Source organism: Dermochelys coriacea, chromosome 3, assembly GCF_009764565.3.
Source record: "Dermochelys coriacea isolate rDerCor1 chromosome 3, rDerCor1.pri.v4, whole genome shotgun sequence".
Taxonomy (NCBI): domain Eukaryota; kingdom Metazoa; phylum Chordata; order Testudines; family Dermochelyidae; genus Dermochelys; species Dermochelys coriacea.
This window is the reverse complement of record NC_050070.1, coordinates 124,674,845-124,697,739: the sequence shown is the minus strand read 5'-3', so window position 1 is coordinate 124,697,739 and position 22,895 is coordinate 124,674,845. Positions and strand designations below refer to the sequence as shown.

The window sequence follows — 22,895 nt, the reverse complement described above, 5'->3', positions numbered from 1 at the left end:
AAAATACTCAATCACTTTTCCCCAGTCCTGCTACAAGATGTTTTGAGGGGCATGAATGCTCTTCCTTTGAAAGCTGTTCCTTCTGAAAGCAGCACCAGAACTACCTCAGGGTAGATCATCATTTCCAGCTCCAGTACACATACATCTGTTAGCTCTCATCAAGCTAGCATGCTAAATATACAGGTGTAGCCATCATGGCACAAGCAACAGGAAGGGCTAGTCACCTGAGTATGTACCTAGAGTCTCGCAGGGTATCGTACCTAGGTTGGCTAATCCATTTTATGCCAATGTGGCTACATTGTTGCTTTTTAGCATGCTAGCTCAATCTGAACTAATTGAGGGGTGTCAACTGAAGATGGAAATTATACCTTCCATCTCTAGTGCAAACATAAAATCTTACCTTCAGAAAAGGCATAAAGCAGGAGGGGTCATATAGGTTTGCAGACCCACCTAAAAGTAAATACTTCTGAAGTTGGTCAGTCACTGGCCAGGGGGCATTATTAAGCTATTTAAAGTCCACACTGTAAAATATTGATCTGTACTAATTTAATTTGATCGCTGGTATTGACAGACCTGACACTTCTTTAAGACCAATATCAACTTTACCTTCAGCAAACTGCTGCTGCCTCTGGTGCTGCTTACCCTGCCCCATCCTTTGCTGATGACACAGAAAGCAAATCCCCAAAGGAGCAAGATTTAGCTTATTTAATATCTTTTCTTGAGGGATAAAGTATAATATATTGTTTTTAAACAGACAGATTGATCACTATAAAGGGCATTTCACTTTTCTAAAAACTGAGAATCAGCAAAAAATTACTCCAGGAATGTGTTAAGGTGCGTATGATAGGGCAGACACTTAAGAAATGGAATTTGTATGATGTTAATGAATCCTAAATCATCTGCAAAGATTCTTCTTCAAGTGACTTCTCTAGTGTGACAAGTTTCAGAGTGGTAGCCATGTTAGTCTGTATCAGCAAAAACAATGAGGAGTCCTTGTGGCACCTTAGAGACTAACAAATTTATTTGGGCATAAGCTTTCACTGACTCCCCACTTGGTAAGGCAACTCCCATCTTTTCATGGGGCTGTATATTTACACCTGCCTACTGAATTTTTCACTCCATGCATCTGATGAAGTGGGTTATAGCCCACGAAAGCTTATATCCTTAGAGACTAACAAATGTATTTGGGCATCTCTAGTGTGGAGGCCATTGACCATCACCTTCTATCTTTCACAGTTCATCAGAGTTGTAAATCTTCCACTTCTCTCCTTTGAATACCAGTTCCTTTGATGATATTTTTGATGTAATTGGCTTTCTTTCTTCCTTTTCCTAGTTTATTTGAGATCTTACCTGACAGTATGAGTGCTGGAAGTGAGTCACTCCACAATTAGTGAGTTCTGTGTCCACAAAAAGATGTTATTCTTTTACCTAAGGTCCCAAGTAATTGTGCTCTTTTTAAATTCATCCTTCTCTTCACCTCTTCATTCAAAGTTCTGGTTATTCAATTAGTTTTAAACATTTTTTTAATATGCCAAAACTTGAATGCTCTGAGTCTTCTGAGAGCATTCTTTTTATGTCTCCAGCTCCTGCATCTGGACAGGAGAGTTGGCCATATGTAGCACTTTAGCAATTTAGTGAAGATGTACAGTTTTAAATTTCAATAACACAAGTCTTTGGAAGTTTGTTGATAGTGGTCTTACATTCCAAGTTGCAATTTTCACCAATCGAAGATGTTTCTTTTTTGATTTTCCAGTAGTCATTTTATTCAGGATGCCCAGTCACCCAGTAGTCCATTTTACACTGTCCTGTCTGGATACAAATCTACACCAACTATTAGCCAGATCACAAGGAGTCTTTGCTGATTTAATTACTTGACCTTCCGTGTCTGGTAGTGATTACTAGAGGACAGTTTCACAGTGAGGCCCCCAACTCTCTTCTATGAGCAAATGCAATTGACCTCTTGGGATTAATTGGCCTTTCCATTTGTCATTGTGGGTTAGGATTGGGTGTAGGCTCTTTTTATGGTGGCCTATGTCTGCCATGTCCAGTACCATCTTTGGGCTTCTGTGGTATTTCACAGGAGCAGCAGTGCCACCTGCTGCTCCACAGTTCCCTGTTAGTACTGCTGTCAGATTGTCCACAACTGCTTATTCACCTCCCCAATATGATTGGTTACAAAATATTAAATATATCTAAAACTTGAGCCCCTTCAAATTTCAAACAGTCATAGTCCAACATAAAAGTTATATGACAGCCAAAACCCACAGTAACTAATATAAATCTTAAAGATTCTGGCTGCATAACATCTCTAAGATATGTTCTCTCTTCTTCATCCACATATCTAAAACTCTTCTGTCCAGGCGCTCATCCTCTTGTGTCTCAATTACTGCAACATCCTTTTCTCTGGTCTTAACAAACGCAATCTTGAGCCTCTCATATCCATTCAGAATGCAGCCACACAGCTAATTATCCTAGCTCGTCCCTTTGACTGTGCCATCCCTCTTTGCAACTCTCCACTGGGCTCCTCTCTCTTCTCAATTGCATCAAACATAAGCTATTTGTTTTCACTTTCCAGGCCCTTCATTGCCTATCTGTCATTTATTATAGAGATGTTGATTCCTGCCTCTGATTGGTCAATAATGCCAATCTCCATCACCCACTTGTTAAATTTTGACACAAGCACCATCCTGCTTTCTCTCATGATGCCCCCTATGCTTGGGAGATGCTCCCTGTAAACATCCACAAAACTAACCAATTATCTTCCTTCAAAACCCTCCTTAAAACTCCCATTTGCCGGGAGGCCTACAAAAAATGTATCAGTTAGGCCACCGGTGCACTGAAACCACTGCCTATCACTCTGACCAATACTGTCTCATTGTTTCCTGGTACTCCCACTTCTCTCTGTATTCATCTGTTGTCTCTTGTTTTATACTTACATTGTAAGCTCGTTAGGGCAGGGACCATGTTCTTTCTATGTTTGTACAGCGCTAGAACAATGAGGTCCTTGACTATGACTAGGGCTTGTAGGTGACATGTTAATACAAATATATAATAATAATACAATCAAATGTGGCTTATTTCAGTGTTCATGGATTTGGTGAGTGCATGCAGACACCCCCTCTCCCCAGTTCTACTCGCTCACAGCTCTCTGTTTTATACCTCTGATTAGATATTCCACCCAACCCTCAGAGAATCAGGTGCTTTATGCATACGGGATTCATTGGTATGCCTATGGAAAGCACCTGCTAATCAGTTTGTGTTAGCTGAATTCAGAGCAAGTTAGTTGATTTAGAGTGGGTATTAAATTCCATGACTATATCATTTGCAGTGTCCTTTCTCCCCACCAGAGACATCACAGAGGTATGTTGAGATGTGACATCATATTTTGTTGACCTTATGATCATACCTACAGCCAAATGTAATCCCAAGAGTCATAGCGTAATGCACAAATAAGCATTTTAACTGAAGTATTTTCGGGGCTGCACTACGAAACTGGGGAACCCCGAGATTCTCTTGCATTCCAAATATAGTCAAGTTCTAAGAGCATATATATATGGCTACCAATTAAGTCCTGATAATCCTCTCTTGGTGTAAATCAATGTACCACCAGTTAAGTTAGGAGAGCTATGCAGATTTACACTGGTTGAAGAATGACCCATAATGTTTTACTCCAGAACTGCAGCTATTCTGCATTGTGGCTCATAGATCTCCAAGAGGAGTCAACAGCAGAGCCAAAATGACGGACTGGTCACCAGCTGCATTCTTCCCCCTTCACATTACTTGAACTAACTTTAGGTGGAATGAAGAACACACAGAAACCTCTGGAAAGGTAGATCCAATAAGGAGATTATGAAAATATATGTGTCCATCAAATACATCTGCTTAAATAAAGGTTTCAGTGCACACTTTACCACTTGAATATATTTTATGTATTTTGAATGTTCTTTGGCAGTGTTTGATAGAATCCTGCTCTGACCTTTCATGCAGTTTAAAAGAACACTACTGCTTTAGGTGGAGGTAGCAGCATTTTGTGGCATCTAGTATGGGTGTCAGTGAAGGGAAAGGCATATCACACACCTGTTATATTGGCTGTACCAGCCTAGATGGCATGCTAAAATGAAAAGCACGTGTGACATGCCTTTCAGTTCAATGACACGCATGCCACAAAATGCTGTGACCTTCACTGCTCTTTTTTCAAAAGCTTATGTTGACAGTAAACATGTCTTGATACAGGGCTGAATACAGCAGTTACCTGATCTTTGGCTTTTTGTGACATAATGCATGTGGAAAACATTTGCTATAAATCAGTCAAGAAACAATATTTTGGCTTCTCTGTGTAAATCTGTTCTTCTAGCACAAATAGCATTAGGCTGTTAAAATAATAAACTACATGTATTCAGATGAGGAATTCAGGAGTCCCTTGTTGAATTTGGTAAGTAGAACAAATTACTTTGAACGACTTCAACTTAGTAAAATACAATGTGAATTTAGAAACCCTTCTCAAGTTAGATCTGCATGAGAGCTACATTTTAGGAGGAGATACATGTGTAATAATTCCTGTTTCCTTCCTGGGACACAAGGATGTTCAGATAAACATGGGACCTTGCAAATGCTTGTCTTCTCAATAATCAAATTTAGCCATAAATGATAACCTATTAAGTGATTTAGTAGGGACTCCAGGCATGTTTTTACTTTTACATACTTTTATATGAAAGTTACTTTATTTAATGAAATTAAGTTGAAACCTTCCCCCTCATGAGTCAGTTGTCATCATGGCAACTTGATATATCTGTCTACTCTAGAAGACAGGACAAGAAGTTCCTCAGGGCAGAATGATCACCCAGAAAGAACTATTATAAAGCAGCTAAGGAGGTACAGCCCCGGCAACACACATTCACAAGAGGTTTGTTCCAAGCTCCAATGAAATCGAGCCCTGCAACCCAATAAGGCCAGACTACATGGGCTAGGTTGGATTGGGTGAGAAAAACCAGATCCTCACAGGCTCATCTTAGGTTCACCTCTCCTTCTCCTGCCTGTGGGGTTGGGGCTTGATCAGCTGTGTGCCCAATTCCTGCTGGCCATTGCTACTTTGCTGTGCTTTGTGTGCTGCAGAGTGCGTGTGCCAAGGAGTCGCATCACTCTCACTCCTCAGCACACCCACAGTGCAGCAGTCAGCGGTGAATGGCAGGTGTAGGGTATGCAGCCACCGCTGCACCAACTGCATAGGCAGGAAGAGAAGAACCAATCCCATGGGAAGGATGTGGTGGTGCTGACTCAGTTTTGTGCGGGGAAGGGGTGGGGTTGGGTCTAGTTTGAAAATGATTCAACTCTTATGGGGGTAACTTTTAGGCCCAACCAGACCACTAAAGTAAAGTAAACAGGAATTAGATCAATATTTGTTCCTTGCACATTTCATTCAACTGTCCAGGGACAAAACAGTCCCAAATTCACTGTCAGACTTTTTAATTCAAATCTCCAGACGGCCTGTTGGCATACCTCATGCACAGAATCTGTTCTATTAAGCATTTATCAATTCTTTCCATATACTCAGTTTTCTAATAATATATTTTATTTCAGTGAATGGAAATGGGTAGTTCCTAGAAGGAAAGAGAGTTTCAGAGGGAACGTTGATTAAAGGGATTAAAGCATATTAACTATTCTACAATATGCAATTTTTTTCTTTTGCTAGGTTATAAATAGAAAAGGAGTAGATGGAGTTTTCTTTGAAATTTAAACTATTGAAATTGACTATTACAAGTGGGAAAACCCAAGTATAATTTAGCTACATACAAGTTTTGACTATTTATCATGCAATGAAATTTCTTACAGTAAAAACTACACATAGCAACTGAGTAATTAGGTACAGGATCATTTATGAGTTAAAACTGATGAATCAACTCTATTTAGAGTGTCAAAAGTGTGTTTTTTCTCTTCAGCATAATATATTTTGAAGTTGATTGTTTAATTAGAGTGCTGTTTTTGTTTCAGTGTCAAAATTACATGAAAATTATATTTACTGCATGCTTCTCTGAGGTGACAGAATAAAGTGTTTGGTGTGTCCTCTTAGATGCTGGAAATTCATAGTTTTATGGTTATATTTCTATTTTCTTAAGATATAAATTGTATGCATGATAAAATTGAGAAACTCCATAATAAGCTTGCCTTGAACAATGGGGAATAAAATGAAATAACATTTGGGTTGACAATTATAGCTTAATTTACTTCATATTTGTATGTAGGGGATGAGTATATACAATAACTACATTTTATAACCCCTAAAACAGTCTTGACTATGCATTCCAGTTAAAGCTAGTGTGAAAGATGTCAGTTTTGCATAGGTCACAACCAAATTATGACACTGAAGTAATGGAGTACCATTTTAGCACTGCTGATTTGACTGGCAGGTTAAAAATTATTTTTAGCGAAGAGTATTCATAATTCATTATAGAACTTGTTTGGAAATCATTTTTAAAATATATGTTGGGGAGATATACCACATGCTGGTAAAAATCTTGTTTTTAAAAAAGTGTTACAAAAGTCTATATTTTTTAGTAAAAATGAGTACGATTCTTTGTTAAATTACTGTACAAAGTCAGAATACACTCAACTACATAAAGTAGGCAATCAGAAACTCTGGTGATGGCGGCACTCTAATGCAGACTGTTGGACTGACAAGAAGTTGTAGACAGTATTCATATTCTGAAGTTCTGCTATGTCAGTGCACAGACACTTAAACTTAAAGATAGAAATTTTTTGTAGTGCCCTCCTATTCCCCTCAAAAAGGTTCTTGAAAACTCAAGAGTAACCCTAATGACAAAACAGCTGTTTTGTTTTCTCAATATGCATTGAATTCACTATGTATTGAACTACAATTAAATATTTTCTATTGGAAAAAAGGTATAGACATTGAACTTCTGCACAGTTTATTCAACCAATTAGCATAAATACGCTTCATATGGAGCCTATATCAAAACTTTAAAATTATTTACTGACTTAATCTCAATTACAAGTATTAAAAGCTCATTGCTTTTCAGTCCATGATGCTCACCATTATTATGGATTTGTTTTCATAATTTCAGCGGTCATTGTTCTCAGTATTTAAAGTTCACTTTTCAAAACACAATAAGCTAACATTAGTCTGTATTGACGAGTCAAGCAGAAGGTCTTGTTTTTCCAGTCCACTAGATGTTGAGCTTTACCAGCCTTAATTTGAAATCTCATCTTTCTCACCTGCATAAACTTTACAGACACCTGAACTACATTTCCTTACAGAAAAGTAATCTGTTAACTTTTCCTACTGTAACTATAGTGAAGAGAAAAAAGGGTCACATACACTAGGATTATGTTACATACTAGGATGTTACATATCTGCCACAGTAATGCTCTGAATTTGTACTTTCAGAGTAGCAGCCGTGTTAGTCTGTATTCGCAAAAAGAAAAGGAGTACCGGTGGCACCTTAGAGACTAACAAATTTATTAGAGCATAAGCTTTCGTGAGCTACAGCTCACTTCATCGGATGAAGTGAGCTGTAGCTCACGAAAGCTTATGCTCTAATAAATTTGTTAGTCTCTAAGGTGCCACTGGTACTCCTTTTCTTTTTGTGAATTTGTACTGTCTACCTTATTGATACAAGAGTTCTATTTATGTCAGCCCAACTGAACTGCTCTGAAAACAATGGCACAAGACTACCTTCTCCTATCGCAATTGCTTAGATCAATAACACCAGTATACTATAACCATCATAGTTCCTTCTCATTTTTGATCCTGTTGAAGCAATGAAATGTGAAAAACAAGACACGTGTGGAATGAAAACTAATCTTTTAAGCAAAATAACACAACAAAATGTTGGCTACAATGTGGTGTTATTTTTTCTGCAAACCTCAACAATTACATCTGTATGCAGAGTTCAGTATCATATAGTACAGCAAGTCAGATTAGATTACAGAGGATTATTGTCCAGTTCTTTGTCCTTTTTATTTAATTTATCAGAGAAAAATGAACTGTGTCTTCTAGCATGTTGCAAACTGAATTTGAAACAAGCAGGCATTTCATAGTTTTTACTAGATGAAATCAGGTCCTGGGATCTTCAAACTGCCCTTGGAACCAACACACTAACGAGGCTAACTACATCATATTGTGTCTGGCTGTGTTCTTTCCTACATCTATCTTTTTTATATGAAAATGATACAGCAGTAGATATGTACATTTACGCATCTCTCTACTACAACCTTTACCCAAAGTACACAAGTTACTAAAAAGAAAGATACGGTCTATATTTGCTTTTAAAAAAAACACAAACAAAAAAACCCCATACACGTCTATTTCTACATAGACCTCATAATTTCTTGCCATTTATTTGTGTGAAGGAAACAAAATAAATTACATTTAAACAAATGGAAATTACTTTTCTCTCTCTTTAAACATTTTGTAGGCCAAAATACATTTAGACACAATTAGGCTAACAGAGATAAGAAGTCACCTATGAGCAGATGAGAGTTAAATAAAAACAAACAAATTAAACCAAATATAAAAGCAAAAAAATTTCACAAGATAAAATAAAGTGACTGTTTCCATCTTATACAAAATAACACTATATTCCAAACAAATACCGTGGCCCTGATTTCAAAAGGACTACTTACATGGGTGAGACAAGCAGAGTCAGGGCCCAACAACTGCCATTGAAGTCAATGAGAAACCCTGGGTACTAGGAGGACTATATTAAATATTGAATATCACTGGGCTGAGAATCGATCCCTGAAAGACCACAAAAGAAACACCCCCTTTAATTGATAGTTCTCCATTAACAGCTATGTTTTGAGATCTACTAGCTAGTTTTTCATTTATTTCACATATCATATTGATTTTATATAGTGCTAGATTTTTTAATCACAATGTGATGTGATATTTAATCAAATGTTTCATAGGCCTGATTCATAGGCTATTGAAATAAACTGAAAGACTACCATTGACTTCAATGGTCTTTGGATCAAGCCCTGTAAAACAAGAAAAAACTGTAGTCTAATTGTCAGAGCAGGAAGTGAGTGTAAGGAATTCTGGGTTCTATGCCCAGCTCTGCCACTAATTAGCTGTGCTTTTGGGAAAGTCACTTAGAGGCATATTTCTGGGAATGCCTGAAATTTTGTTTGTCCTCCTTTGAACATCTATAGTAGGGTCTGGTTTCAGAGTAGCAGCCATGTTAGTCTGTATTTGCAAAAAGAAAAGGCGTACTTGTGGCACCTTAGAGACTAACAAATTTATTTGAGCATAAGCTTTCGTGAGTTACAGCTCACTTCATCGGACGTCGAAAGCTTATGCTCAAATAAATTTGTTAGTCTCTAAGGTGCAACAAGTACTCCTTTTCTTTTTATAGTAGGGTCTGATTTTCAGAGGTGCTGAGCATCTGTAGCTTCAGTTGACTACAGTTGGGTCATGTATCTGTAAAGCAAGTATAGTACAGTAACTCACAGGGAAAGCATGAATATCAATTAACTTTTGTAAGGGGGTGTGATCTTACTATGGTGGGGGGTGGGTGAAGCTCCACTGAAGCTGGTGGATGTAACTCCTGCCCATCATTTCAGATAAATATAAGAAACAATCAAGTTCCTTTATGGAATACGATAGCTGAAACCATAGGCATCACTGCTGAAAACACAGGCACATGGCAAGGCGTGAGTTTTCCTGGAGACTGATATAGGAAACGCAGGAGGTAGGGCACTGATTGATGGAGCTGTCTGTCTGTCTGTCTCTCTCTCTCTCTGAGTGGGTGAGAGAAGCAGCAGAAATAAACAGGACACAAAGTAGGAGTAAAGAAGCCTCACTCTGTCAGGTGCCTTGGTCTCAAAGTTACCAAGTTACCAAGTGAGAGCCATACTTGTGCCTCTGTGCTGCAGGGTTAGAGGAGGGAACTGCAGCTGATCCACCACCACCAGAAACTAACCCACTGACTATGTGAAGTCCAGTGATTAACAGCTGGGATACCACCAGATATATAGCTTCCTGTTCTTGTCCTACCCTTTGTTTAAGCAAGTAGGCCTGTTGCTGCCCAGACACCTGAGACCAAGTCCCTACCTCCTTACCTAGTTCCTACTCCTTGCTCCCCGGTTTCTGCTACATTCCCTTGCTCCCTCTTCCTGCTACCATGCCTCAACCCTGCTCCTGTTACCATATCTGGTTCCTGCTTACTCGCCCTCACCCCAGCTGTGGATTATATCTTTGACCCTTACTGTGACTTCTGACTCTGAATTTGACCCTTGGCATGGCTTCCAACTCTGACCCTAACACCACACCTGACTCTGTCCACTAGGTCAGACTGCTCCATTATGGGCCCTGACACAGATACAGCCAGAGAAGCCCTGGTAGTAAGACCACAAAGAAAAAAAATCTAAACGAGAGAGCTTTGGGAGCCTGAAACTGGGAACAAAGAAATTATCTCGTGGTTTGGGGTTTGTTTGTTTGCTTGTTTTTCATTCCTACTTTCTTCAGCAAACCAGGACTTTGTAAATAAACAGGAATGCATCAAAGAAATGCCTCATCCATCATCAATTTCTCCTCTTAACAAAAGCAAGCCACTAGACTCTGAAAACTGATGAACCGCTTGGGTTCAAAATGGGTAACAATATCTTTGGTTGAAAGATAACAAAGGGAAAATCCTGGGACAATGTTATGGAGCAGTCCAATGTACAATAGCAACTTACCGTTGCATGTACCTGCCCTTCATTGGACTGACATCCTATGAATGGTTATCACCAATTTAGATAGCGGGGGAAAAAGTGGTAGCTAAGGGGCTCTGTGCCCCTTTTATAATCCAGTTCTTTGTAGATCCTATGACTTTTTTTCTTGTCTCTGGGATTGCAGAGGTTATAGTACCCCACTAACGCAATAATCCCTATGCAGCTCCTCCTGAGAGAAGTTTCAGAGTAGCAGCCATGTTAGTCTGTAGTCACAAAAAGAAAAGGAGTACTTGTGGCACCTTAGAGACTAACAAATTTATTTGAGCATAAGCTTTCGTGAGCTACAGCTCACTTCATGGGATGTGAGTGAATATAAAGAAGAGTGAATATAAAGCATTGTGGGAGAAAAGTCACAGACTGCCTTGCGGGGTGAGGTTGGATGATTGCTTAGGTATTACCTAGCCCCCACTTAGTGATATGTAAAAAAAAAATATTAATATTATGCATTCAAAACCATTACACAATGATACAGGTTGAAACAGGTGTCTGTGAGTACACATTCAATGTAGATTATTTTCAGAGTAGCAGCCGTGTTAGTCTGTATTCGCAAAAAGAAAAGGAGTACTTGTGGCACCTTAGAGACTAACAAATTTATTAGAGCATAAGCTTTCGTGAGCTACAGCTCACTTCATCGGATACTACTTACCAGCCAATGCACTGCAACTTGCTGCATACTAAATTCCCCAAGTAGACAAGCCCTTATATAAACAATTGGGCAAACAGCCTAAGAACCAATGATAAAAATCTCCAGGCTAGTAAGTGTCAACAGAACCAGAGTCATATATTGTGGAAATGACCAGCCAAATCAGAGACTTACTTGGAATACCAAAGACATCCCAGATGTTTTGATACAGGAAAGGACTGTGAAAACTGTTTCTTACAAGACACATGGCAGAATATGCTTAACACCACACGAAACAGCCAAGGAGAAGGAGGCAGCCTCTCTTATAATCTTTTACCCAATGTTTAGGACTCACCTGAGAATGAGGGAGACATATGTGCAAATCTCAGCTCCACATCAGGCAGAGGGGGGAAATGAACTGAGATCTCCCACATCCTGACTGAGTACCCTGACCACAGGCTAAAGCTTACAGAGAAGCTAGCAGTGCCTCCTCTTTTTCACCCCAGACACTTTGGGTGGTGTTAGATGTACTCTGAGCACACCTAGCAGATTAGGCCCCACAGGCAAGATAGGCAGGACAACACCTAGTCTGAGAATCCCTCTGGTCTTTAGGGGTGAGATAAGTGCTACACTGCTGGGTGGGGTCAGAAGTGAGGCAGCTGTGAGCTCCGAGCCTAAGGGACTTTTATTCTGAAAATGTAGGTGCCAAGAGATTTTAGGCACTTGCAACATTAGGTAGCAACTGTGCAGGGGAGGATCTAAATGTTGGATTTAGGCTTTTGAAGTAGCAGTTATCTAATAGAGTTCGTTTGTGGATCCAGCCCCACTTGAAAAACCTTTACATCACCAAAGTTTCTAAATCCAAGTAGCACCTGATGAAGCTATAGCTTCATCAACCTGGAGTGAGTTGTGTTAGAAGTTGTGTCCTGGGAAAACTGCTCAAAGGTGATACATGCAGGACTAAATATACTATAGTTAACTAATTAATTGAATAGACTTGGTCATGAAAAATGTACTGACTAGTTATGTTATGCTATTGCGGGGGAATAAAAAGTGTTGTTTGAGAGGAACTAAAGCTGTTATAAAAAGGTGTAATGAAATGATAGCTGTCATGCTACTAACATAGGAATGAATGGTAATAAGATACAATGCTTGTATGAAAGGGACTGTGTTAATGTGGTGTGAATTCCGTGTTTCCAAAAGGCTAAGTAGACTCAGGTTGAATGCTCATGTAGTTGAGAAAAGTGCTTCGAGCAATCTGCCTCCTGGGTACTTATCAAACATTACAAAGTCTGTTCTCCACTCAGTGCAGTGCAACTCTTATTAACATTAATGGAAGTTATGCATGCTTGCTGAAAGGAAGGGCATATAAAAGATAAAGGCAGCATGAATTGACCCCAGAGTAGAACCTGGGATCTGCCTTACTCAAGCATGTACTCTTGCTGACTGGTCTGGCTAGCACAATGGGAGTAGGGCTCCTTGTGTAATAATTTAGGTTTTTTTGTTTTTGTTTTACACAGTGGGTTTAAATATGTTACATAAGTATATCCATTTTAACATCATTTTGATGTTATATTAGTAGCAGAATTTGTTGTCTGGGAAGTAAAATGAATAAAGTAGGTGTGTCATTGGTAGATTTTCTGGATGAGCCTCTCTGGACTAAACTAGGGTGTTTGCCCAAAATAGAACATTAACACTATCTGTATTGTCTTGGCACATTAGGCAGGGACTCCATTTCGCTACATAACAAGCTACAAACAAAACCTTTTCATTGCAATTTTTCCACACACTTTCTATTTTTGTGTGAAGTCTTGCTTGCCTGCCACTGCCATAGGCTTCTGGGCTGCAGCTAAGCTCAGTTTATATTTAAACATAATGAAATAAAATAAAAATAAATAGCAGGCACAAATTGTTAGGGGGGATTATTAACAGCTGTAAAGAGTTTCCCCAATGTGCTCTGGAAGATGAGAGGTGTGGGGGTGTAGGAGTAACATATGTAACAATATTTTTCCTATTATTTTCTATTCCATGTCATTCTATCCTACATCAGATATCACCAAAAGACATAAATGGGTCTTTCAAAATAATATATTCATTTATTAAAAACTGCACAAACTCCAGCAATTTCTACCAGGATTACCCAAATCCTACTGCAGAAATCAAACACTCGGTTAGCAGGTAACATCATCAAATCCCCTTAACCATTTTTTGAGAAGACTAGCCAATCTTTTCATTATCTGAATAATCCAAATGATGGTATAACACTTACTGCTTTGTTCTTATAATGTGGAATTTAGTAAGATCAGTTAAACCTAAGGACATGACAGCTTCATCCAACCACCCTAGACAAGCACACTAACTGGATGTTTCTAGTACAGTGATGAACGAGAAAAAATATTAAACATATTTGGATGCAAGCGGTCATAATCAGATTTCAGACTTGATGCTCCATTAAGATAAATGTTTCATGTTTTACCTCCAATGACATTATTGTTATAACAAATGACTAGGTTCTGAGAATACCACAAAACCCAACGGTTGAATGGTTAGAAATCAACAATTTTCTGTGACCACAAACTTATATCCCACTTTAATAATCAAATTTAGTGTCTTTCTCACATAATTTGCAAGTTCTGGAATTCTGAAACTCAGAGGAGCATGATGTTTAGCACAGACAATTATTTAGCTCAGGGAATTGGTATTAGGATACTAAAACTTTCACCTTTAAGCCACCAGTTCAAATCAGCTGAATCTGGCTATGGGCCCATGCAAATTAATTGGCACTCTTAAACCATTTCCTAGTGGACAGATACCTATGTCACCACAAGCAAAACTGACACCCTTTTTGGCTGTATTAAAGGGGCCAAGTACTGAGCTGAGAAAGAGAGTGAACTATCTTTCCAAATCCAGAGGATGTGCTTCCAGTTAAGGGTTGAGGCACACTGTTTGGGAAGCTTGCTCTTGCTGCAACCCAGTACATTGCAAGGTTAGGCCATTGATGGAAGTTATGCACATGTGCTGAAGGATGAACAATATGAGAGTGAGAAATAAACAAACTGGTTAATAGGTTTAAAAATCATATTTAGGAATATAGAAACTGCCTTCCTGGTTCAGATGGAGGGTCCATCTAATCCTGTATCTTGACTCTGACACTGACCAGTACCACATCCTTCTGAGGAAGGTACAAGAAACTTCATTACAGACAACTATGGAATAAGCTGCTCAAAGGGAAAATTTCTTCCTAAAATCCATCAGTAAGCAAATGAAGCCTTTATGTATGAGGTTTGTATCCCCTCCAAAATATTATTCTAACAAATTAAATTGTGGACATTCTCATTATTGATATAAATACTTAGTCCATTTCACCCTCAAGTGTTGGCCTCTGATATCTTGCAGAGAGGAGTTTTACAAGTTAATTACATGTAGTGTTCTGCTACCTTTCAATTTACTTTAATGTCCTTTGATCCTATATTATCAGAGATGGTAAAAAGGAGCATGTGATTAACATTCTCTATTCCATTCACTAATTTGTACCTCTATCATGTCCTCTTATTCATTTCCTGTCTAAAAGAATTTATCAACACAATGGTCCTTTCAAAGCATTATATGTTTCTTCAGAGCTGTCTGGAAACATTCTTGATCCATCAACCCCCAAAGGCAGACTATAAAAACAAATCCCTCATCTGTAACAGAAGACTTATTCCCAATATAAAACCAAAGGAGACAATGATCAGTGTATGCTATGGGAATAATATCCAACACCCTAATCTCAAACCAAACACTAGATCCAAAATGTGGCCAGATGTATAAGTTGCAGCTACCTAAGACAATCCTCTGATTGCTATGATGGCCACTAAGGACTTGATCTAATGCCTGCTGAGGTCAATGGGAGTCTTTTTATCAACTTCAGTGGGTTCTAAACCCTAAATCCTCAGATGACCCCAAATGTTTAATATCTATATGAATGCTGAAATCATGAAACATCATCTTTGGTACATCCTATGCCAACAAAATGAAGAAATTCATCCCTTTTTGTGTAGACTTTGTGATGCAGCTGGGAAAGCTGTACACTAGTACTAGCCTAATCCAACAATCCTTGGTGGAACTAGCTGTACCAAAACTAGTCCTGAAACATAATCCAGCCAGATCTTAGTTATACATACAAAGTCACGGGCCTCATTCTTAATTAAACTGTAGATGATTGATACTTTATTAATAACCAATCTTACATTAATTTGCATGAAGAGAAGAGCTAGATCCTGGAGACCCAGGTGAGAGGTTCCTCCTTCTGAGAACAGTGGATGAGAACAATGAATTGAGGTTAAGTGCCTCATTCTGTGTTTCCTCCACTTTGACACTTTGTCTCCTCCTACACATTACCACAGGAATTGATAATTCCAAACCCTTGAAAACAAGCTCTTCATGTCTCCAACACATGACAGTGCTTGTCTAGCCTCTTGGCCATCCTGAAGTGGTCATCAAAGGGTCTTAATTGCCATATTTGGGCACCCAAATAATTCTAGGGCATCTGTAAAGTCCATCTGTAGCCAAAACCAACTCCTACTTCCTCAGCCCACCATAACGGAACACCTTCCATGAACCCACTACCAAAAGGAAACCAACAAAGGAATCCTTCCAACTCATACATAACCTTCTGAGCATCTCACACTCAAAGTTCTCCCCATCACATAATATGCATGTAACTTATTTTTTGGTGATAATACATTTTGCTATCAGACCAAACATATTTATCACAACCACACTGATATACTGTTCAGTTTTGAATTCAGACTTCTTGTCATCTTAGATATGCCAAAACATTGCTAATCAGATTTGACATGCAGTAATGAAAATCCTCCCTAGGAAAAAAAATAAGAAAATTAACAAACTTTTAGTTAGTTGATAGCATAGATTTTGTATTATAGAGACAGCAAGCAAAGCACATACTTAAACTATCATCTTCCAAATAAAAATCAAAGTAACAGTAAAAATCTATCTACACTCAAATATACCAGTTATCAAAGAAAGCTTCTCCCCACTAGCTGTCAGTTCAGAGCAACATCAAAAACAGTTCTTGAGCATCCAATAATATCTTTCCAACAACCTCCTCATCTGTTACAAGCTGTTGTGAGAGCTGAATTAAACCAGCATGTCATGAATCCTGTTTTCTACCACTGTACATCAAAGGAATGAAATACTTCTGATCACTTAACTATGCCTTTTCAGATCACCACAACTGGTAAATCTTACAACATAAAACAAAATCTTGTACAGACAGACAGTCTATCTCTATCACCTAAGCCTTGATTTTCTGCCTATAACAAATATGGAAATATACCAACCATAATTTCAATACAGATTTCAAAACTTACAGCCCTGCTAACTGAATTGTGGTTTTGTATTTTCTCATTTAAAAATTACATCTTGAATGCAGAGTTAGGAAATTGTCTTGGGCTAAGCTTTCACATTCCAGCTCTTTAATATGACATGTCACTACTACCTCTCTGTGTTCATATCTACTTTGTAAACTCATTTGCATTGACATCTTCCTGAACACATTGTCTCAGTACAAATTCAGCTTGTGTAGGCTGAAATAACTACACCATCACAGAGCAGTTCAGAACTCTAGATCTAAAGATATTGGTTTTGAAATATTTTCACTTCCTGTAGCAAAAGGGGTGATATTAGCGGACTTATTAATCACCTATTAAAAGCACACAAATGGGTCCCAAAGGTGAGTAAAATTGGCCTCCAGACCCAAACAGCTAAGTCTTTTTGCTGTTTGAGTTGGTGTGAAAAAGGAGCAAAAAGCTGTGAGCAACCACAAAAGCAAGGCTTATGGCAATGGGAAGATTCTCTGTAGTGCAAGAGAGCCATGGGCTATTGACTGGTTAATATGACATTTTATCCACCCACAAAGATATTACATTGATGGAGGCCATATAAGCATCTAGACAGGCAGGTATGTAGGTAGATAATGCTCAGAGCCATGTGCATTTCTGCTGCTTTCAGTGATGCACAAAAGCAGGTAAAGAAAGGCATTTTATTTAGGCTTTTGTTCTTTTAAAAGAGAAAATATTCCTCAAATGGCAGAGAGAGAATGGGAAACCACAGATGTGGGCACAATGGATGGAAGTGTTTTATTTTCTCAAGCCAGGAAGACATAGATTGTATCCATTAGCCAAAGCACAGTTCTAAATACCTACAGTCACACCATATGCTCCAACATGTAAATAGGTTGCCTTTATTCGACCTACTACATCCTGTTGCTCTTATTCAGTATGCTAAATCCCTAATGGGGAACTTTAGGTCATTGGTAAAGGATCTACTTAGATTACATTTGATACCAAATATCAACTGACAGCTCTCACTAACTGATGAAGGAAAGAACTAGATCTAGCAACTTGGAAGTGGCCAAAATATTTAGAAACGTTTCCCTATCTTCAGGCACAGATTGAGTCAGTTGCACATATAGTGAATCTCTAGTAGATGGCAGATGTCTAATTGTGCAATTCTATGGCATGTTCGCTGTGTCAGTTTTACTTTCTTCTGCTTTGGAAATCCTATAGGTTTTGGAGAGAGATACTTTATGTGTCAGATTCAGTGTTTTCGCTAGAGCTGTGCAGAATTCAGTGTTTTCAATTTGAGCCTTGTGAAACCTTTCTTTGTCTCAGTTTTGCTTCAAGTTTGGGGTTAAAAGGAACTCCAAAATCTTGAAGGGAAACAAACCACCAAGTTTCATGGTTTCCAACTGAGAACACGTATTCTACACTAACACTTAAAATTCAGGTTTCAGAGTAGCAACCGTGTTAGTCTGTATTCGCAAAAAGAAAAGGAGTACTTGTGGCACCTTAGAGACTACCAAATTTATTAGAGCATAAGCTTTCGTGAGCTACAGCTCACTTCATCGGATGCATTTGGTGGAAAAAACAGAGGAGAGATTTATATACACACACACAGAGAACATGAAACAATGGGTCATACACACTGTAAGGAGAGTGATCACTTAAGATAAGCCATCACCAGCAGCAGGGGGGGAAAGGAGGAAAACCTTTCATGGTGACAAGCAAGGTAGGCTAATTCCAGCAGTTAACAAGAATATCAGAGGAGCAGTGGGGGGTGGGGTGGGAGGGAGAAATACCATGGGGAAATAGTTTTACTTTGTGTAATGACTCATCCATTCCCAGTCTCTATTCAAGCCTAAGTTAATTGTATCCAGTTTGCAAATTAATTCCAATTCAGCAGTCTCTCCTTGGAGTCTGTTTTTGAAGCTTTTTTGTTGAAGTATAGCCACTCTTAGGTCTGTGATCGAGTGACCAGAGAGATTGAAGTGTTCTCCAACTGGTTTTTGAATGTTATAATTCTTGACGTCTGATTTGTGTCCATTCATTCTTTTACGTAGAGACTGTCCAGTTTGGACAATGTACATGGCAGAGGGGCATTGCTGGCACATGATGACATATATCACATTGGTAGATGCGCAGGTGAACGAGCCTCTGATAATCAATCTACATACCACACAGACTATGCTGACAGCTTGTGCCACACACTCTCAAAGAAACTGCGGAACCACCTGATCAACATCCTCTACAGCAAACAGGGAAAGATTAAGAATGAGCTCTCAAAACTGGATACTCTCATAAAGAACCAACCTTCCACACAAACTTCCTCGTGGCTGGACTTTACAAAAACTAGACAAGCCATTTACAAAACACACTTTGCTTCTCTACAAAAGAAAAAGGACACTAAGCTATCTAAACTACTATATGCCACAAGGGGCCACAACAATGGTTCCCGTAACCCACCCAGCAATATTGTTAATCTATCCAACTATACTCTTAGCCCAGCAGAAGAATCTGTCCTATCTCGGGGCCTCTCCTTTTGCCCCTCCACCCCCACGAACATGATACAGTTCTGTGGTGACCTAGAATCCTATTTTCGACGTCTCAGACTCAAGGAATATTTCCAACACACCTCTGACCAACATATTAACCCACAGAGACCTTCCTGCCAACACTACAAAAAGAAGGATTCTGGGTGGACTCCTCCTGAAGGTCGAAACAGCAGCCTGGATTTCTACATAGACTGCTTCCGCCGACGTGCACGAGCTGAAATTGTGGAAAAGCAGCATCGCTTACCCCATAACCTCAGCCATGCAGAACACAGTGCCATCCACAGCCTCAGAAACAACTCTGACATCATAATCAAAAAGGCTGACAAAGGAGGTGCTGTTGTCATCATGAATAGGTCGGAGTATGAACAAGAGGCTACTAGGCAGCTCTCCAACACCACTTTCTACAAGCCATTACCCTCTGATCCCACTGAGAGTTACCAAAAGAAACTACAGCATTTGCTCAAGAAACTCCCTGAAAAAGCACAAAAACAAATCCGCACAGACACACCCCTGGAGCCCCGACCTGGGGTATTCTATCTGCTATCCAAGATCCATAAACCTGGAAATCCTGGACGCCCCATCATCTCAGGCATTGGCACCCTGACAGCAGGATTGTCTAGCTCTGTAGACTCCCTCCTCAGGCCCTTCGTTACCAGCACTCCCAGCTATCTTCGAGACACCACTGACTTCCTGAGGAAACTACAGTCCATTGGTGATCTTCCTAAAAACACCATCCTAGCCACTATGGATGTAGAATCCCTCTACACCAACATTCCACACAAAGATGGACTACAAGCCGTCAGGAACAGTATCCCCGATACTGTCACGGCTAACCTGGTGGCTGAACTTTGTGACTTTGTCCTGACCCATAACTATTTCACATTTGGTGACAATGTATACCTTCAAATCAGCGGCACTGCGATGGGTACCCGCATGGCCCCACAGTATGCCAACATTTTTATGGCTGACTTAGAACAACGCTTCCTCAGCTCTCGTCCCCTAATGCCCCTACTCTACTTGCACTACATTGATGACATCTTCATCATCTGGACTCATGGAAAAGAAGCTCTTGAGGAATTCCACCATGATTTCAACAATTTCCATCCCACCATCAACCTCAGCCTGGACCAGTCCACACAAGAGATCCACTTCCTGGACACTACGGTGCTAATAAGCGATGGTCACATAAACACCACCCTATATCGGAAACCTACTGACCGCTATTCCTACCTACATGCCTCTAGCTTTCATCCAGATCATACCACTCGATCCATTGTCTACAGCCAAGCGCTACGATATAACCGCATTTGCTCCAACCCCTCAGACAGAGACAAACACCTACAAGATCTCTATCATGCATTCCTACAACTACAATACCCACCTGCTGAAGTGAAGAAACAGATTGACAGAGCCAGAAGAGTACCCAGAAGTCACCTACTACAGGACAGGCCCAAGAAAGAAAACAACAGAACACCACTAGCCATCACCTTCAGCCCCCAACTAAAACCTCTCCAATGCATCATCAAGGATCTACAACCTATCCTGAAGGACGACCCATCACTCTCACAGATCTTGGGAGACAGACCAGTCCTTGCTTACAGACAGCCCCCCAATCTGAAGCAAATACTCACCAGCAACCACACACCACACAACAGAACCACTAACCCAGGAACCTATCCTTGCAACAAAGCCCGTTGCCAACTCTGTCCACATATCTATTCAGGGGATACCATCATAGGGCCTAATCACATCAGCCACACTATCAGAGGCTCGTTCACCTGCGCATCTACCAATGTGATATATGCCATCATGTGCCAGCAATGCCCCTCTGCCATGTACATTGGCCAAACTGGACAGTCTCTACGTAAAAGAATGAATGGACACAAATCAGACGTCAAGAATTATAACATTCAAAAAACAGTCAAAGAACACTTCAATCTCTCTGTTCACTCGATCACAGACCTAAGAGTGGCTATACTTCAACAAAAAAGCTTCAAAAACAGACTCCAACGAGAGACTGCTGAATTGGAATTAATTTGCAAACTGGATACAATTAACTTAGGCTTGAATAGAGACTGGGAATGGATGAGTCATTACACAAAGTAAAACTATTTCCCCATGGTATTTCTCCCTCCCACCCCACCCCCCACTGCTCCTCTGATATTCTTGTTAACTGCTGGAATTAGCCTACCTTGCTTGTCACCATGAAAGGTTTTCCTCCTTTCCCCCCCCTGCTGCTGGTGATGGCTTATCTTAAGTGATCACTCTCCTTACAGTGTGTATGATAAACCCATTGTTTCATGTTCTCTGTGTGTGTGTATATAAATCTCTCCTCTGTTTTTTCCACCAAATACATCCGATGAAGTGAGCTGTAGCTCACGAAAGCTTATGCTCTAATAAATTTGTTAGTCTCTAAGGTGCCACAAGTACTTAAAATTCAATAAACATTTTTGAAAACCTGATCCCAGTTTCAGATTTGCAATGTGTTTTTTGTTAGAAAAGAAGTTTCTATGCACCACAAGGTTTCTCTAAGGTTAATAGGCATTATGCATAAAACCTTTAAGGATCAGGACATTTTTAACAAAGCTTACAAACAGCAAACAAGATTCTTCCTTCTCCACAAAGGAAGCACTATTTCACTGCTTTCTAGGGAGGTGTGATGAAGCAGAGCAACTGCCAGCCAATACAGCAGGGATTAAACAGAGTCTCTGGGCCCAGCTAGTCCCAGCCCATTACACCTGCAGCCTGTAATGGGAGGAGAAAAGCAGGCCTGGAGGGAGGAGAAAAGCAGAGAGCCGGGATCAGTTTGGGACTCACTGGAGAAGAAGCAAGAACTATTTAGCTCTCTAACAGAGGACACACGCACGCACGCACGCACGCACACGCATGCACGCACACACACACACACACACAGAGCCGCCGGAGGCTCTGGAGGAAACCTACGAGCCTCCAACTCTGGAGGCAAATGAGTGGGTAGGCCCAGAGACATTGTGGGGCTTGAGCTTGCCTGGAGGGAGGAGAAAAGCAGAGAGCCGGGATCAGTTTGGGACTCACTGGAGAAGAAGCAAGAACTATTTAGCTCTCTAACAGAGGACACACGCACGCACGCACGCACACGCATGCACGCACACACACACACACACAGAGCCGCCGGAGGCTCTGGAGGAAACCTACGAGCCTCCAACTCTGGAGGCAAATGAGTGGGTAGGCCCAGAGACATTGTGGGGCTTGAGCTTGCCAACTGGTGGCCACACATCTGAAGGAGCCTGGGACTGTGATGAGGCATTGCTCAAGACCTATGAGAGGACCCTAGGGGAAACAGGCTTCCCAACTAAGTGCACTAAAGGGGGGCATGCCCCAAACCAAACAGACATTAGTAGGAAGTAGCCCAAGGCAGTGAATTTAGACTCCCTGCCAGGAGAGCTGCCCCTGTTCAGGAGTTGACAAACTCAGACCCTGTTTATACACCAAAATCAGATGCTACACAGTTTAATTCCAGGCCTGCTACAGTCAACATGTGTCAATTCATTTGATTTTATTTACGTGGCCTCTCTTCTGACCTTTGCATTTATGACCAACTGTCCTTTTCTTATTTTTTTAACCCCAAATTGTATTAGTTGCTTACCCTCAATGGATGTCATTCATAAA

The 22,895-nt window shown here is 40.1% G+C and overlaps 1 protein-coding gene and 1 long non-coding RNA gene across 6 annotated transcripts in view; one reads left to right on the top strand and one right to left on the bottom strand.

Moving 5' to 3' along the window:
* PACRG (parkin coregulated) overlaps positions 1 to 22,895 on the bottom strand; it is a 507,299-nt gene that overhangs the window by 202,251 nt on the left and 282,153 nt on the right. The window lies entirely within an intron of this gene.
* Positions 1,075 to 21,663, top strand: LOC122459396. Its single transcript, XR_006280055.1, has 3 exons — positions 1,075 to 1,138; positions 12,849 to 12,856; positions 21,623 to 21,663. It is a non-coding gene; the product is annotated as an uncharacterized LOC122459396 (long non-coding RNA).